Genomic DNA, 14,606 nt, shown 5'->3' with positions numbered 1-14,606 from the left:
TGTAGAAATAAAAGCTGGGAAGCCAAGCCCCAGCATTCCTGGGAGCCGGGGCTTCCTCCAGCTGCGGACTGGCCTGTTGGGCGTCCCTGTGGCTCTGTGTGTTGAGGGTCTATGGGGGTGTGCATCCCCTTGTCACTGTAGCCGCAAGGGGGGACTGGCCAGCACCCACCTCTGTCCTGCTGGGCGGAGAGGAGGGCTCTGAGGGCCGGAAGGAGAATCCCCGCGGCACTGGGTCAACGCCTCTCTGGTTCTGGAGGCCACATTGCACCTGGTAGCAAAGTGGGAACATGACACTCAGAGAAGGAAAAGTCGCACTTCACCTTTATAACAGTTTTGCAACGAAATCCAGCGCTTTCTGGTGCCTGGACGTGGCCGATGCTCGTTCGCCTCTGTGCACTGGTCTCTGCTTGCCGCCTCCTTTCTCTGTCCCGCGGAACTTCTCAGGGCTTAAATGGCAAGCACGCATGTGACAGTGGGCCACAGTCAGCGTTTTCTCACCAGCCATTGGGGTCGGAGTGCACACATCGGGCTGCTCCTCGGGGGAGGCTTGGGGTGCACCGTCCTGCCTGCATCGTTGTGGGTTTGTGCGCCCCTTTTGGAAAGATAGGTTGCGTCCTGCACCTCAGGGAATCCTGCAGAGGTGGCTCCTCGGGGTCCCCTTCCCTGGGCAGCCCACCCTGGGCTAGGGCAGAGTGACACTTCCCCAGAGTCCTCGTCCACCAGCTATGGGACACTGTGCACCCTGCTTTGTTCAGACTTATTATATTTTTTGCTGATTTTTCTCAAACCAAGCAACTGTGCCCTTAAAGGAAATGGGATCAGTGTACCCCTTGAAGAGGCGTGCCACTCTTTGGGTACAGGGAGCCAGTGTGTGGACATGGGCCAGGCACTTTGGGGAAGGTGTGTGGACACCGCAAAAGCATCTAGTGTGCTCCTCTGGGCTCCCCTCCCCTCCTGGGACCCTCATCCTTCAGGGTCAGCCCCGTCAGCGACACCCCCCCCTTCCCAAGAACCTTCTCTGCTCAACTGAGTGCCACATCCAATTTCGCTGAGAAAACAGCTCAATTTTTGCAAAGCCATCAGCAGGTACTCATACCTTCCCCGTAAACCACTGGCCTGGCAGACGTCAGCATGGCTGGGATTGAGGTGTCGTTCAGATGTCGGTTCTATTTAGATGGAAATGTCTAATCAGAAAAACATTGGGGGCTCAGCTGAGATGGACCGAACAATTCTAAAACAATTTATCTTAGAAATTAATTCCGAGGAAAAGTTTACCCAGGAGGCCAGAGCTTAAACTTTTGTTTTCAATTTATTAAAACCCCAAAGCTTATTCTCTTCTCGCACAAGGGGCTGGCCCAGGGCCGTTCCAAGTCAGCACGCCTCCCGTCGGTCGTACACCTCCCGTCGGTCGTCTCCAGCCCCCAGGCAGCCCGTCCCCTTCCCCTCCCTGCTCCAGGCATTTGTGTCCCCCAGAGACCCTTGCTTCTTCTGAAGCCCCGTGCCTGCTCCCGTGGCTCGCAGAGGCCCCCTGACTCGCCTCCTCTGGGGTCTCCATGTGAAGCACAGCTGGCCTGAGTCGCCCCCTTGGCCCACCAGCCCCCACAGGGCACGCCGGCACCTTGTGACAGCATTCGGGGTGCCGCTGCACCCCCTTCCCTGTGCTCCGCATGCATCCTGGCCTTGCTGCCCTTGCCCCCGTCTGAGCCAGCCCCTTGAACACACACCTGGGGTGGCTCGGGGAGGCTAAGGGGCTGGTGCTGGGCCGGCCTGTCCCTACACACCTGTGTGGCCCTGGGTACTCACCCTCTCCGTGCTTCGTTTCGTGGGTCATGAAATGGGGGCAGGGACAACAGTGGCTGCTCAGTGGAGGCATCGGCACTGTGCTTGGAACATGGAGGAAACGTGGGCGACCAAAGACCCACCGAGCCCTGGAGCTCACACCCCATCTTAGGGGCCAGGATGTGGGGGAGAGGGTGGATGCGGGGCTTGCAGAACTCGGACAGCTGAGCCCTCACACCCGGAGGCGGGCGTCCCGGGGCCTCTCCTGGGCGGCACACGGATCAGGGCCGATGCTGGTCCCAAAGGGGCTTGGGGGGAGGCTCCAGGGAGTCTGGGCACCCCCTGCCTGCAGGCCCAGCAGTGACTCATGAGGAGAAAATGTGCCCTTGGCTTGGGGGCTCAGAGCCACTCCAGTCAGGAGCTGAGTTTCTTAATAAACAAGAAATGAAGAAGTTTCAAAACACTGCAGATCCAAATAAATTCTCAGTAGTAGGTAATAAATGGACCCATTTGGGAAAATGAGAGAGTTTGCTCCCCAGGACCCGAGTGGCCGCCTTAACCTCCAAGTGGTCACCCTCCCCACTGTGGGGTGTCTGAGCCCAGGGGCAAAACCCACCTGCAGGGCGAGGCGCGGGGTGGGGGTCCCGGCACCGGGCGGGGCCGCCGCTGTCCTGGGGCTCAGGGCAGGCGAGACCGCAGAGCCTGAGAACCACCTGGCGGGACGCCCCGGGCCGAGCCCCACATGGTTCATCCCAGCCCCTGAGGCGCAGGACCGAGACGCCTTGCAGCCCCCACCTGCCCACAGACCCAGAGTGGCTTTCCTCCAGGGCCAGGGGCGGCAAACACCCTGTCAGGGTGGGGGCTCCCTGAGGGGCCCCAGGGGGACAGGATGCAGGCGCCGAAGGGCCGGAGAGTGGCTGGACCCGGGAGTTAGCCCCAAATGCTGGGGATTCTCCACGTGAGGGGCGGCGGCTCTGCGGACGGGGGTCCCTGTTTGGGGTGTGGGGCCTGTGGACTTGGGCTCTGGTGCCTGGCACCCTTGGGCCGAGAGAGAAGGGCTTCCTGTCTGGACATGCACCCCTTCCTGCCCTGTCGGCAGGCACCCCGGCCTCGCTGCCCTCCTGCGGCTCTCAGGGAGCCCCCGGTGGCTGAGGCCCTCCCTCTTGCTCTCCCTGCGCACCCCGAGTCCTTGGAGGCTGGCTCCTGGAGGAGGTCAGCAGGGCTGTGCCGCGTCAAGATGCCAGGCTCTCAGCGGGAAGGCAGCCCAGGCCGGCCGCCTCCCCTTCAGCCCCTCCAGGCCTTGGGGGCTGGTCTCTTCGCTCAGCCAGGAGTTCCCCAATCCAGGGGGAGGCTCACGCCAGATGTGGCCTGCCCGTCATGCGGAGAAGGGAGAGGAGGGTCTGTCTGAGCCCAGCAATCCCCTCCTGAGAGGCAGTGGCCATCCCCGACTTCCCTGTCTCCCCAGCTGGCCTCACCTGCTGGTGAGTGACTGGACGGGTCTTCCGGCCCCCAGGATGGGGCACGGACAAGGGCCCACAGCCCCAGGCACCCCCGTGCTGCCCCTCCGTCCTGTTTAGCAGTTAAGGACTGACATTGAGGGTGTCGCCGCCCTGCTCTGTGAGCTCAAGACTGGACCACGCAGGGAAGAAGCTGGGGGTCAGGCGGGCTTGGGAGGCGCTTGAGAGTGGGGGACCCCACCGAGTGACCGAGTGGCCCCAGGGAGCTTCCGACAGGGAGGGCCAGGGCAGGACCACCAGCCCTCTCAGGGGCACACTTTAGACAGCCCCGGGCAGGTAACCAACCGGCACTGGGCAGGCTGGGAGGCCCTAGGCCGGCTGAGGGCAGAGGGTTCTGAAAGCATTTGAGTTTTTCTTTTCCCCAAACCCAGTGCAGGCCACACACGTCAGACTAGGTGGAATTTAGCTCTGGCACGGCCGCTCTCACCATCTGGAGAGGGGGCCAGGGAGGGGGCCCTACGCCCGCTGTGTGTGGGGAGACAAACGCTCACCTCCTTGTGGGGGGCCTCTGGTTTGCAAGACCTGTCGAGGGCGGATGTCGCTCCTAGTGCCGGCTGTGGGGTGGCCTGCGGGCCTCTTGGCGGCTCCTGGAGGCTGTCCATGGGGAGGCTGGGTGGCCACATTTACTGCGGGGCTCACGCAGGACCATCTCTGATCAGAAGCACCAGTTGGGAGAAGGTTCTCTCCCAGTTCCTCCAACGAGTGTTCCTTGCACACAGCAGAGCCGCGACAATTGGCTTAGACAAACTACTACACCTTCCTTAGGCAACTGGAAAATCGCAAATAAGGGAGGTTTATTTTAAACTCATGATTTTTATTCTCTCAGTGCTACAGTATGCATCTTACAGGGCTAATTTTAGGTGATGCGGAGCGTCTTTTCATGGGCTATTAGCATTTGTGTATCTTCTTTGGAGAAGTCTGTTGGCTTGGGCAGCCACAGCAAAGATACCACAGCGCGGGGGCTAGAGCCGCGGTGTGCCTTCCCTGTGGTTCTGGGGCGGGTCTGAGGTCAGGGCCTCTCCCGGCTTGCGGGCGCCACCACGTTGCTGTGTCCAGGACAGGGCAGCAAGCCCTCGGGTGTCTTCTCGTAAGGACCTAGTGCCCCGCCGCCCCTACCCCCCCTGCACCCCCGTGAAGCTGCCTCATGACCCCGTCTAGCCCTGGGCCCTCCTGACACCCACCTCCGAATACCATCGCCCTGGCAGTCGGGGCTCCAACACGTGTGTTGGGGACACAAACATTCTATCCAAACAGAGTCCTTTGCCAGTTTTTGATTGGGTTGTTTTTTTGTTGTTTTCTGGTTACAGGAGTTATGTATCTGTTCAGGATATCACACCCTCGCCCGGCGCGCGGTTCGCAAATACTCTCCCCCGCCCTGCAGGTCACCTCCCAGCCTCCTGACCTTGCCCTCCGAGGTGCAGACGCTGTCTCATCTGTCTCTGTTGCCGCCCGTGCCTTTTGGCATCAGCGCCAGGAAATCACTGCAGACCTAAAGTCAGAAAGCTTCCCCTTTTTCTTCTGCGAGTTCTGCAGTTTTAGCTCTTAGGTTTGGTCTGATAATCGCAGAGTCTGGCCTGGTCAGACAGGCGAACTAAAGTCCTGGCAGCACATCAGGTGGCCTGCAAGGTGGTCTTGTCCTGTGGCTGCTCGAAGCCAGGGTGCCCTCATGGCCCGGGAGGGGAGTAGGGGAGCCCAGGGCTCCAGCGCCCAGTGGGTTCTGCCCCCATAAAGCCTTTAATGCAGCAGGAGAAATATCTGCAGAGACACAGGCTGCTCAGGGCGGTGCACTTTCTCCTGAAGCAGACATCCGGGCCACCCACTGATGTGGCCTTTTCCTCCCGGGGTGCTGTCAGCCAGGGAGGCCCGGAGCTGTTCCCCCAAGCCAGAGGCCAGACGGGATGCCCAGGGCCCCCTCCCTCTGCCCCCCCACCCCCCCCACCACCACAGAATGTTGGCCAGCGACTCCAGCCTGGACATTTATGCTGCTGGGCCATTCATTCATTCATTTATTCAGGAAGCCACCGCCAGGCCCCAGACTGGGCCCTGGACTACTGGGAGAGACCCCCTGTAGCCCCCTGCCACCCAGGGCAGTGGACAGGGGAAGTTAAAAGAGAAAATGTGTAAATAGCCCTTCCTGAAGGTTAAATCCTCCCAAAATGAGACCCACTGAGGGCTGGGTGCTGGGTGCCAGGCAAGCCCCGGTACACTGTGTGCTTTTCCCTTACCCAGCCGGTCCGCGTGGATGTTGCATGGCCTGAGCGGGCCCCTGAAGAGGAGACCAGCCTCCAGGCCAAGGAGGGGCTCCTTAGGCAGGTGTTGTGTGTTGTGGGGGTGCCTGGCACTTGGTTCTCCTGGTTACGGAGCAGGCAGCACTGAGAACGTGATGTGGCGCCCCTGCCCCAGGCCTTTGAGGCTGCCGTCAGGACCACACGCCTCTGGCCCCTCACTGGGTCACGAGGGTGGGCGAGAGGCAGCAGCTGTCCCTGCAAGGCCCAGCAGGCTGTGGTCAGGCTGCTCTCTGCTGTGCGCCACCCCCTCCCTGGTGGGCACCCATCAGTAAGCCAGCCTGTAGTTGCTGTGGCTTCCAGAAGCTCGTGCTCCCCCGGGGAGGCTATTGTGCGCTTCCTAATGGGAGTGATGAGAAGTAAGGACAAGGATCTGCGCAGGGAAAGGAATAGGATCAGCCTGCTCGGGGGGTTTGCCCCCAGTAGGGTGGTGGCTGCTGCCAGGGTGGGGCCCTGCGTCCCGCCCCCTGACAGCCTGGCGGCTTTCCCATCTGAGGCCAGACGATTCCAACACCAGAGAGTCACCATCGGCTTAACCCGAGTGTGCATTTTGGAGCATTGGGAGCCCAGCTCAAGCCCCGCCTCGTGTCCCCCACACACGAGACTCAGGGCTGCCCTGTGAAGGGTCCTTGTGTGTGAAAGGGGCCGTGGTAAGGCCTCGCTGGCCCTGCCAGAGGAGTCTGGGGGACAGTGCCATGCCTCACTGGCACAGAGCCTGGCGGCCCCACACGCCGCCCTCTCGCTGCTGCCTTATCATTCCTGTTTTTGTCCCCCGCCTTGTTGGGGCAGCACGCCCGCTGGCGGGCATGGAGGGGAGAGGTGCCACCCGGTGGGTTGCATGCAGGCTGAGTGTTGCAGGTAGGTGAGACCCCGTGTCCCCCTGGGTCAGCCATACTCACTGTCATCTCCTTTGCTGGCCAGAGAAGTGGGGCTGGAATGGGAGGAGCCGGGAGGGGGCAGCAGGCGAGGGGACTGCGTGTGTCTTCATGTGACCCACGTGGGGTGTTCCTTCCCTCCACGCCCAGCCCTGCAGTATCTCCTGAATCCTTTCAGGGATGCTTGAAAGGAGGTCTTATTGTCCCATTTTAGAGATGTGGTGGGCAGTGGGCTCCGAGAGGTGGGTCGTCTGCTCAAGGCCACACTTTGAATGGCCAAGTGAGGATCTGAATTTGGGTTTGTGGGACCCTGGGCCCTGAGATCCCAGCCACACCCCAGTAAGACCATAAACCCGGGGCAGCCCTGAATCCCACTTGTCATTCCAAACTCACAGCCTGTCAGGATTTGCTCCGTGGCGAGGACATCAGTGGGTATGGGTTCGAGTCCATGCATGGATGGAGGGATGTTTGAGTGGATGGGGGTGAAGTTTGGGTGGAAGGATGAATGGATGAGTAGAAGAATGGGTGTTTGGGCGGTGGGGTGGGTGGGCGGGGAAAAGCCCAGATGGCCTCTGTCATCTCCATCACCGACATCTGACTCACCTCAGGACCCCACGGAGTACTCCTCTCCGGACGCTCTGTCCCTGACAGGATCTCACACAAGGGAACAGAGAGCTGTTTACAGGAACCGAAGAGTAAACAGGGGCTGCCATCTGTTTGAAAAATGAGTGGAGTCACCAGTCTGTGCCCCGTGTCTCAAATCTCAGAAGTCTTGTGTGCAGACCACGTCACAGATTCTCAGCAAAAGCACCACCTGCTCGAGTCGTGTCCCCTCAGTCTCCCGGAGCCTCCTGCTCAGTGAGCTGCTCATGAGAGGACACTCGGTGGAGGGGCAGCAGGGGCAAAGGGCAGAGCGAAGGGGGCAGAGAGGGCAGCCCGCCACCACACGCGGGCAGGTCGCCTGCCCCGCCTGCAGCCTCGTGGGGTCCCCCTGGAGGGCCTGGGCCTCCTCCGCTGGGGTCCGCCGTTGGCACCGGGGGCCTGGGGCAGAGCGGTTTAGCAGCGGGGCTTTTACAGGCAGAACCATTGGCCGGCACTGTTTCTTCCTCTGTGCTTGGAAGCAGCGGGGGCCCCAGGGTGCGGGGCTCACCTCCCCTCTGCCAGCTCCCCACCGGCAGTGGGATGGGTTCCTGCCTGATGCTGAAAACAGCCCCCAGACGCCCAGGCGATCCCCACGCACCATCTCGTCAATGGCAATTAAAACAAAATTCTGCTGAACAGAGAAAATGCCTATTCAGAGGAGGATTTTCTCCTTGAAAATAATTCCAATTAATTTCATACATTTCATGTAAGAATTTCTTGAATTATGGTGGCCCTTGTTTGCTCTTTTGTCTCTGCGAACAGCTCTTGGCTTCCTTTTGTGCAGTTGCCAGGGGTTATGTTGTGGACAAGCTGTGGCCGGCTGCCTGTGTCCCCGCAGGTGGCGCTGCGGCACCGCCGTTCCAGGCGGAAGGCCACCCACCGACTTTGATGCTCCACTTACGCAACAGTTCAAAGAATCCACTGTTGACTTAGGGATCTGGGGAGCCTTACTTAGAACTAAGTGAACACGTCAACCGGTCAACCGGGGAGCCCCTGTCTCTCGGATGCGGCCCTCGTCTGTGATGAGCTCTTGGCTCATGCCCACGTCTCCTGTTTCTTATCGGGTGGCCCTTCAAAAGCATCTCCCTGCCCCTCAGAAGAGAGGGTGCAGGAGGGGCCGAGGCTGCGGCTCTCCCCGGGGCTGGTCCCGGGAGCTGCCGGCCTGGGGAGTCTGCAGAGCCAGGCAGAGCCCCCACCCCATCTAGGCTTGGACGTGGGGACACGAGCCTCCGGTTGGGTGGCAGCGCTGCCCTTGGGCTCTGCTCTGGAATGTGTGCACGCGTGTTTGTTTTTGGGCAGGAAAGCATGCTTGGACTCTGACAAATTATAGACCACAACTTATTTACATTCTAGAACTGCTGATTGTGCAGCGGCCCCCGGGCACGAGGGGTGAAGTGGTCATTCCCGCTCTGCAGTAGCTGCGCCGTCCTGGGGGGCCATCCAGGCTGGGGATCCAGGGGTCTGTCCTTGGTCCCCCAGGCTGCTTCCAACTGTCCAGGCCAAGGCTGAGCAGCGGCCTCATGTCAGGTCTTTAGGGAAACAGAGAAAGGATGATGTGCTGTCTCCTTGCGGGATGTCCCCCCAAACCAGTGTCACCCCAAAATTCCCCTGTGGGGCAAAGGGTGTTCTCTCAGAATGCTGGGCCTGCTCTGGTCAACCCCCAGAGACAGGGCTGCCCAGGGCCCAGCCCTTTTCAGGACCTGAGAAGTTTCATGGGGGGCTCTGTTAGGGCTGGGGAGGGGGCATGGAGGGGGGCCGTCGGGGAGGGAGTGTGGCAGCTCATGGAGGGGTCCGTGGCACGCTCCCTCCCACCCCGATTGGGGGTCTCCGATGCAAGTGGGGGCAGGGTCGTGCCTGGGGAGGGGATGTCTGTGCTGTCGGGGTGCATGGGTGAGCTCCTTGGAGAGGCGCCCTGGGGTGTCTGCCTCCTGCTCACCCGAGGGGACCTGGCCCCGGGATGCGTGACCAGTGGGCCCGTCAGGGAAGCAGCATAGCCCGGAGCCACCCCTGTGGCCCTGCCTCCCAGGCTGCCTCCAGACGGGGGCCCTTCCAGCGCCGTCTGCTGCCCGGGGCTGCATCTCCCCATGGCCTCACTCACCGGCTCCCGTTCCCTCCCCTATGGGGGGTCCCGCTGCCCCTGGTGCTGCTTCTCTGAGCCCCCCTCCCCACAGCTGGGGCCCGGCTGCCCCTCCCCCCGCGGCCCCCTCATGTCACTCCAGGTCCAAGAGCAGGTGAGCAGTCTAGGCTCTGCTGTGGGTCCCAGGGCACTGCCAGCCGCGCCTGGGCCTCCCGGGACCCCATCCAGCCCACATTTGTTCTGTGGGGTTGTCTTGAGAGAATACAGCTCCCACCCCTGCCACCAGAGAGCTCAGCCATCAGGTGTCACCCTGGTGGCCCAGTGCCAGCATGAGGAGGTTTGCAGGGGCTCCGGGGAGCCCTGCCCGCGCTGCGTCTCTGCAGGGAGCCCTCCCTCAGACAGGACAGCTCTTCAGTCTCGGCTGAAATTCGGCATCGATTAAAGGCACACACAGCCAGCTGGTGTTGGGGCCTGTCTCAGCCGCTCCGGCCACCCCTTTCCGTCCATGGGGCTGCCTGTGAATTCCTTCACTGATCTCAGGACCGGACCCGTGGCACCAGCCGCACGTGGAGAAGATGGTGTTCAGTCCTTGTCAGGAGGGAGCCGAGCCCGGCTGGAGGTCCCCCTCTGTGGTGGCCATGGCCTTCGCTTGGTGCGAGGCCCCCGAAACACCACCAGTGTGTCAGGTGACAGTCACACGTTCTGAGCATGTTGGCTGCTGCTGTGGGTGAACGTCCCAGTGAGGCTGCATCCCAGCTGACTGCCCAGCCCAGATGGGACCTGCCCGGAGGCGGTGAGGCCGGGGACTACACAGGGGAGAATGGAGAGTCCAGGAGGACCTTATCCTGCTTGCTGAGTGGCCGCAGCAGCTGGCGCTGGCCCAGGCATGCCGAGGAGGCCAGACCTCTGTCAGGGAGCCGTGTCTGGTGGCTAAGCCATGCACCTGCTGCAGAGCCGTGCTCCGTAGCCCCGTCTCTAGGCTCAGTGAGGAGAAGGGTCCGGGGGGACAGTGGCATTTGAGTGAGTCTGGAAGGAGGGGCATTTGGAGCGTCAGGACTTCGGGAGGAGCCGTCTGGTCACCTCTGCCCAAGGGAAGCCCCCGAGCAGGGCTGCTGGGCAAATTTGCGTCTGAGCAGCAGATTGGCACCACTTCAGCGTCCTGTGCGGAGGCTGCAGAGCAGCCTCACCGTGTCTCTCATCAGGAGGGACCCCAGAGACCCTGTGGTGCTGGCTGGGGCTCTGGAGGAAGCAGGGCTATCTCCCCGACCCTCAGGGTTATCCCCGCTGTACGGGGCCCCTGGCAGCTTTCTGGGCCAGCAGCTGCTGCTGGCCCCCCACCGTGTGTGAAGTGGGTGCTCAGGCCAGTATCCAACCAGCTCATGGGCCCACCTCCATGCATCTTGTGGCTTCTGGCTGAATTCCCAGGGCAGGAAACCACTTGTATCTCCAGTAATTTCTCTCGGAGTGCAACAGGCTCTGGGTGTTACAGAGTGTGACCCACGTGGTGATGCCGCCTCGGTCCTCCTGGTTGGACTTGGGGCTCCCATCCGCAGTGGATGCCCCCCCATCCCACCTGCCGTCCAGCTCACCCAGCCTTACCAGTGAGGCCCAGGCCTGAGCAGGTGCCACTCAGTATTCATCCTGCGTCCACACAGGTGTATGGGAAGCAGCCTTTGTCAGAGCTCAGCCGTCACCTGAAGTCTACCTGCCTGCTTGCTGTGCAGATGGTGGGTCGGATCTCCGCGTGCTCAGCCAAGCCCTGGCAGTGCTGATGCCCCTCCACAGCTTAGCGCTCAGCAGCCGTGATCTGAAAGCCGTGCACACATGGTGTAAAGGTTTCAGTTCCGTTAGCCCCGCATTCTCTCCAGGGAGCCTCTGAACACAAGCACGCCCCTTTCAAGTCACCACGAAGAGAACACAGTGGCCCCGCGTTTCCTGAGACAAATCCCCAACCCTCTTTCTGCTCTGATGGCCTCTGCCCGCCTCCACCCTCACTGTGCCCATCACTCTGCCCACTCAGCGTGCCACCTGGGAAAGGAGGCAAAGCATCCTGTGTGTCAGCAGGGGCCCAGGGGTGGCGTCCGTCCAGTTTAGGGGGATACAGAGCTAGAGTGGGGTGAGGGGCTCTGGGGGGAGCAGGTGCAATGTGGGGGGTGGTCAAAGGCAGTCAAGTGGGGGAGTGATGGGGTCACAGCTGGGCAGGGTGGGGGGTGGTGCACAGCTCAGGGCAGTGGGGACGAGCAGCAGGCCTGTCATGTAGACCGCAGGGCTTAGGGGGAGACCTGGCCAGGTGGGTGGGCGTCGTGGGGCTCCATTGCCAGGGGCAGACATGTTAGGGATGGTGGCCTCTTCTTGGAGGACCGGCCTCGTTACATGTGATGCTCCTCTTTATCCTAATAACTTCCCTTGCTCTGAAATCTGCTCTGAGATTAATAAAATGACTCCAGCCTGTTTTTGCTAGTGTTAACACGTCCTGTCTTTCTCCACTCCTTTAATCTATCTGCGTCTGTATGTAAAGTGAGCCTCTTGTAGACAACAATAGGGTTGGATCTTGTTTTTTACCTGCTCTGACAGTCTCTGTCTTTTAATTGGCAAATTTATACTTTTTCACATTTGAAGTGGCTGTTGACCCGGGTGGACCAGCATCTGCCAGTTTGTTGCTGTTCGCGATAAGTTGTCCTTGTTTTTTGTTTCTTTTTTGGTCTTTGTTCTTTTTCTGCTTTTTGTGTGATTCTGTTTAACCTCTCAGCATACCTGTTTCAATTCTGGTTTAAAATGATTTTTTTACTGTTTGCTCTAGAGTTTTCAACATCTATGTACAACGAATGCACGTGCCTTTTAACAGACTGTTTGAGATTCCTCTGCTCTCTTTAGAACTCTGCCGTCATCCATTTTACTTATCCAAAAGCTATAGTCCCCAAATATGTTGCTATTTTTTAAATTGAGATGTTATGGACATATAAGATTATATAACCTCAGGTGTACGACAGAATGACTCGGTATTTGTATATGCTGTGAAATGATCACCACAGTAAGTCTGGTTAACATCTGTCACCAAACAAAGTTACAAAAACATTTTTTTCTTATGAGGAGAACTTTTAAGATATACTCTCTTGGCCACTTTCAAATACGCAGTTGAGTGTTATTCACTATGGTCACCGTGGTGCACATGCCATCCCCATGATGTACGTATTTTACAACTGGAAGTTTGTACCTCTTGACCCTCTTCACTCATTTTTCCCACCCTCACCCCCTGTCTCTGGCAACAACTGATCTGTTCTCTGTATTTATGAGCTTGGATTTTTCTTTTGCTGTTTAGATTCCACATATAAGTGAGACAATACCTTATTTGTCTCTCTCTGACTTATTTTGCGTAGCATAATGTCCTTAAGGTCCACTTACATTGTTGCAAATGGCAATGTTTTCATTCATTTTTATGGCTCAGTAATACTCCATTGTGTGTATCTGCCACATCACCTGTATCCCGTCATCTGTCAATGGACCCTTGGTTGTTCCCATGTCTTGGCTATTGTAAGTAAAGTTGTGATGAACATGGGGATGCAGGTATCTTTTTGAATTAGTATTTTCATATCAGATAAAACACCCAAAAGTGGAATTGCTAGTTCATATGGTAGTTCTACTTTTAATTTTTTGAGGAACCTGCATATTGTTTTCCACAGTGGCTGCACTAGTTTACATTCTCATCAGTAGTGCACAGGGCTCCCTTTTCTCCACATCCCCACCAGCACTTGTCATTTCTTGCCTTCTTAATAATGGACATTCTAACCGGTGTGAGCTGATGCCTCATTGTGATTTTGATTTGCATTTCCCTGAGGCTCAGTGATGTTGAGTATCTTTTCATGTACCTGTTGGTCATCTCTATGTCTTCTTTAGAAAAATGTCTATTCAGATCCTCTACCCATTTTTAAATTGGACTGTTTGTTTTTTTGATGTTGAATTATATGAACACTTTATATATCTTGGATATTAACCTCTGATCGGATATGTGATTTGCAACCATCTCCTCCTATTTAGTAGTTTGCTTTTCATTCTGTTGATGGCTTCCTTTGCTGTGCAGGAGCTTTTTAGTTTGATGTAGTCCCACTTGCTTATTTTTGCTCTTGAAGTCAGATCCAAAAAACCATTGGCAAGACTGATGTTGAGGAGCTTAGCCCCTTCTGGGAGTTTGTGGTTTCAGGTCTTACATTCAAATTTTTAATCCATTTTGAATTAATTTTTGTGTATGGTGTAAGGTAGTGGTCTGGTTTCATTCTTTTGCATGCATCTGTCCAGTTTTCCCAAACCATTGACTGAAGAGACTGTCCTTTTCCTCTTGTATATTCTTACCTCTTTTGTCATAAATTAATTGCTCATGTGAGGGTAGGTCTACTTCTGAACTCTCTATTCTGTTCCATTGATCTGTGTGTCTGTTTTTAAGCCAATACCAGACTGTTTAATTATCATAGCTTTGTAATACAGTTTGAAGTCAGGGAGTGTGATGCCTTCAGCTTTATTCTTTCTCAAGATTGCTTTGGCTGCTCAGGGTCTTTTGTGGTTCCATACAAATTTTAGAATAATTTACTCTATTTCTGTGAAAAAGGCGATTGGAATTTTGATAGGGTTGCACTGAATTGGTATATTGCTTTGAATTTGCATTGAACTTACAGATTTTAACAATATGAATTCTTCTAACCCACGAACATGGGCTATCTTTCCATTTATTTGTGTATTTTTCAGTTTCTTTCATTAGTGTCTTGTAGCGTTCAGTTTGTAGGTTAAATTTGTTCACAGGTATTTTATTATTTTTGATGCAATTCTAATTTGGGTTGCTTTCTTAATTTCTCTTTTTGATAGCTCATCAGCAGTGTATAGAAACAATGGATTTCTGTATATTGATTTTGTATCCTGCAACTCACTGAATTAATTTATTCTAACAGCTTTTTTGTTGGAATCTTTAGGGTTTTCTAAACAAAATCACATCATCCATAAATAGTGATAATTTTACTTCTTCCTTACCAATTTGGACACTTGTCATTTCTTTTTCTTGTCTGATTGCTGTGTCTAGAACTTCTAATACTGTGTTGAATAGAAGTGGGGAGAGTGAGGATCCTTGTCTTGTTCCTGAGCTCAGAGGAACAGCTTTCAGCTTCTCACCGTTGAGTGTGATGTTGGCTGTGGGCTTGTCGTGTGTGGCCTTTGTTATGTTGAGGTACATTTTTTCTATATTCATTTCATTGAGATTTTTTATTGTAAATGGATGTTGAATTTTGTCAAATGCTTTTTCTACATCTGTTGAGATGACCGTATGGTTTTTATCTTCATTTTGTTAAATGTGGTGTATCACGTTAATTGATTTGTGGATGTAATTGTTTTTTTTTTGAATAAACTCTTATCTGCTACATCATTTAAGGATAAGAAAAAGCCAGATATT

General features: G+C 56.3%; 1 long non-coding RNA gene across 1 annotated transcript; it reads right to left on the bottom strand.

Annotated features, from left to right (window-relative positions):
• Positions 1 to 446: 446 nt before the first annotated feature.
• On the bottom strand, positions 447 to 3,354 carry LOC140843833 (uncharacterized). Its single transcript, XR_012121798.1, has 3 exons — positions 3,255 to 3,354; positions 1,097 to 1,166; positions 447 to 592 (listed from the first exon to the last, which is right to left on the bottom strand). It is a non-coding gene; the product is annotated as an uncharacterized lncRNA (long non-coding RNA).
• Positions 3,355 to 14,606: the final 11,252 nt, after the last annotated feature.

This window comes from Manis javanica, chromosome 10, assembly GCF_040802235.1.
Source record: "Manis javanica isolate MJ-LG chromosome 10, MJ_LKY, whole genome shotgun sequence".
Classification (NCBI taxonomy): domain Eukaryota; kingdom Metazoa; phylum Chordata; class Mammalia; order Pholidota; family Manidae; genus Manis; species Manis javanica.
The sequence above is the reverse complement of the archived record's forward strand: the minus strand, read 5'-3'. Positions and strand labels throughout refer to the sequence as shown.